Here is a 3535-nt window from a genome sequence, read left to right on the forward strand (position 1 = left end):
ACATAATTATTTTATTTTCACCTATACACAAAAGAATGCTGGGTTGTTTGGATGACCATTGGGTTGTTTTCTTTAAAAATAGCAAGGTTGGGTTGTTAATGCTGGGTTATTGAGATTTGACCGAGTGGGTGGGTTAATTCTCCCACCAAATCCAGAAGATCAAAGTGATCCGTCTGTCACGTCCTGGCCAGTATAAGGTTAATTGTTTTGTAGTTTGGTCAGGACGTGGCAGAGGTTATTTGTTTTATGTGGTTCAGGGTGGTGTGTTTTGTTAAAAGGGTGTTTGATTTAGTAATTCCGGGTTTTGGTTTATGTTTAGGTATTTCTATGTGGAGTCTAGTGAGTGTATGTCTATGTTTGGTTAATTGGGGTTGGGACTCTCAGTTGAAGGCAGGTGTTGTCTATCTGCCTTTGATTGAGAGTCCCATATAGTAGGGTGTGTTTGGTATTTGTGGGTGATTGTTCTGTGTTAGCCTTGTGCCTTACAAGACTGTTTTGTTGTTCGATCGTTCGTGTTTTTTTGGTTATTTTTGTATGTTCATTTTGGAGTTTAATAAATGTTCAAAATGAACAACCGCATGCCTGCTGCGATTTGGTCCTCCTTCACCGACGACAACCGTGACACCGTCAAGCTTGTGAATGAGGATCGTTGCAGCTGTGCAGCAAGTCTACCAGACAGTGCAGCCAGCACTGAGTGGAATTACTTTTTGATGGACAAATGGGCAAGGCGGTAAGTAAAAAGCTAGCTAGCCTACATTACTAATTATCCATTCAGGTTAAATAGACCTAGTTATCATAATATGTAATTATCTCCGTCATTGACAATTTTAGCTAATCTTATCTAGCAAGCTAGCAAACAACCGCATGCACGCTAGCTTGAGATTTAGCTAGCTAGCTACTTAGCTAACATTTGCTAATTTAGCTAGCTAGCTAGATATAGATTATACGAAGCTAGCTAGGCATATTCCCTGTCTCTGAGTAAATTTAACATGGTTGTTGCTAGTTGGCAAGCGTATAACTGATGTTTTTATGGTGGTACATTTATTCTGTTTGTATAGCCTAATTGTTTCTGAGTTAGCTGGCTAGCTAGTCTCAGTCTGGATACAGACAGTTACTTTTACGTTATATTGAAATGAAAGGACTGTCTCAATTGTCCCATATTGAAGGTATCCATTTTGACACTCTACTTAAACTGTGTTAATGTTATGTCTCCCCACTGCCCAAATACTAGAGGCTGAATGGCCCTGGGAGTGCTTCTCCCATCCCCAGGGTACCGAATGCAGGTAGCTACATATTAAAATGAAAGTAGTTTCTCAAATGTTCATCCACATTTTCCATTTTGGCTGTCCCCTAAAAGATTGTTATGTCTTTGTCCCCAGATACTAAAGACGACATGGTCCTGAGTGTTTCTTCCACCCCAATGTAGAGTGCAGGTAGCAACATATTGAAATGAAAGTAGTGTCTCAAATGTTTATCCGTTTTGGCTGTCCCCTAAAAGCTTGTTATGTCTTTGTCCCCCAGATACTAAAGACGACATGATCCTGAGTGTTTTTCCCAACCCCAGTGTAACGAGTTGGAAAGATGACTGCCCGCCCAAGCATTGATGAGGCCCGAAAGTCATAATGCAGAGTAAGTATACATTTGGAATATTGAATATTATTTAATATGGAATACTTTAAATCCGAGGTGGGAAGTAACTAATTACAAATACTCTCGTTACTGTAATTGAGTAGCTTTTCCAAGTACTTGTATTTTTCAAAGTCATTAATTTTACTTGAGTAAAATGTCACTGAAGTAACAGTATTTCTACTTGAGTAGGCTAATTCAGTACTCTTCCTACCCCTGGCTGGACTCAACTCAATGCAGATTAAGGTCCTGCACACAGCAAGACTGTATAGGAGTATAGTTTGTTCTGAGCAATAGGAAAGGCCACAATTTGAGTGTCTTGATTATTGTTCAACATTTTATAATCATATTCTCTAATCCCCAGGCTGGAACCAATATGGCTGACTATCTCTGCCAGGCAACCAAAAGAACAAGAGCCCCGAACCCTTCGTTCTGACCCTCGGGGACAATCACTTCTACTCCCTGCCATTCACCATCATGAAAGGGCAGACTCTGGAGCAGAAGACGTTATGTTTCGTTGTTGTTTTACAATAATTCCTATTGAAAATTGATACCTGGTAGGGGTTGGTGGAGGGGAAAGTGGTTACTTTTCTTCAGCCCCTTTCCTCGGCTTTAATTGGTAGGGCTGCTGTGATTTTCAAATGATGGATTGTGCTTCTAAAGTTTTTAATTGTGTGTTCCTTATTTGTTTTTATTTTTTTTGCATGACTTCATTTTGTAGCTGAAATTCATATCTGAAAATAAAATGTTTATCTACAATTTGTCATGATTGGCCATATTTCATTTTAAGAATTTAATAGACTGTGTAGTGAAGTTGTAACATTGGTTGTTATTGTTAGAATTATTTGTACCTTTAGAAAATGAATGGATTTTGTAATAGAGAGAAGGTAGGAAAAAAATAACCCAGCAATAAAGTAAGAAATGACCCACTGCTGGGTCAAATAATACATGAATAATAGCCCAGCAAAAGAGAACGCAACCCACTGCTGGGTCAAAATAACCACATTTTGGGGCAAATCAAGTAACCCAACCGTGCTGGGTCAAAATAACCCAGTGCTGGGTTAGAGAAAATACCCAAATTGGGTCATTGTTGACCCAGCATTTAATTTTTTATTTTTTTACATTTGGCCTATTTTATACACCTCATATTTGCATTTTTCCAAGTAGACAAGAGTGGTTAAAGAGTCCACTAAATAAGCACCAAGGAGCACCAAGTGCTCAATAGGCTATATAAGACAAGTAGGCTGTGTAGAGTCTATACTTGTGTTTGACCGGTCATACACTAAGAATAAACAGAATCCTGATTCCAGTGGTAGCATACCTAGGTAATTCTTCTCCCTACGAAAATAAGTGAAAGATTAGTGCGCACGGCACACTTGAATTAAATGTAAGCACCCACTCCTACCTCTCACACACCCCCTCTAGCTCATTTTAATGTCATAACCCACTGGGCAAAATCTGGTTGATTCAACGTTTCCAAGTCATTTCAACAACAAAAATGAAATGTGATGACGTTGAATCAACGTGGATAACTAATTGGATTTGCAAAAAGTAATCAAGATAAGGGAATTGTTTTTTTTCACCCAACTTTTAACCTAAATCCAATGACATGGTGAAATGTTTATATTTTTTTGATTTCACGTTGACTTCACATTAGCTGAAAACTACTCAACCAAATGTAAAACAAAACAAGGCGTTGACATTATGTCTGTGCCCAGTGGGAAGAACCTGTCCAACCGTCCTCTTGCGCTGTGTACTGTATGGAGTGGACGGCGGCGTATTCATATCTATAGCCTATCCATGTGATCTGTGTGAGTTGAGTGCGTTGGGGCTCTCTCAAAGTCACTCAGAATAAATACCGTTATGCTGCTGCACCCCCACGTAGCTTTTCACCCACTGTTAATGCAAA

At 39.2% G+C, this 3535-nt stretch overlaps 1 long non-coding RNA gene across 1 annotated transcript; it reads left to right on the plus strand.

Annotated features, from left to right (window-relative positions):
• Positions 1–571: 571 nt before the first annotated feature.
• On the plus strand, positions 572–2366 carry LOC115208332 (uncharacterized). Its single transcript, XR_003881147.1, has 5 exons — positions 572–730; positions 1232–1283; positions 1380–1433; positions 1522–1629; positions 1991–2366. It is a non-coding gene; the product is annotated as an uncharacterized LOC115208332 (long non-coding RNA).
• Positions 2367–3535: the final 1169 nt, after the last annotated feature.

Source organism: Salmo trutta, chromosome 14 (genome assembly GCF_901001165.1).
Source record: "Salmo trutta chromosome 14, fSalTru1.1, whole genome shotgun sequence".
NCBI classification, from domain to species: domain Eukaryota; kingdom Metazoa; phylum Chordata; class Actinopteri; order Salmoniformes; family Salmonidae; genus Salmo; species Salmo trutta.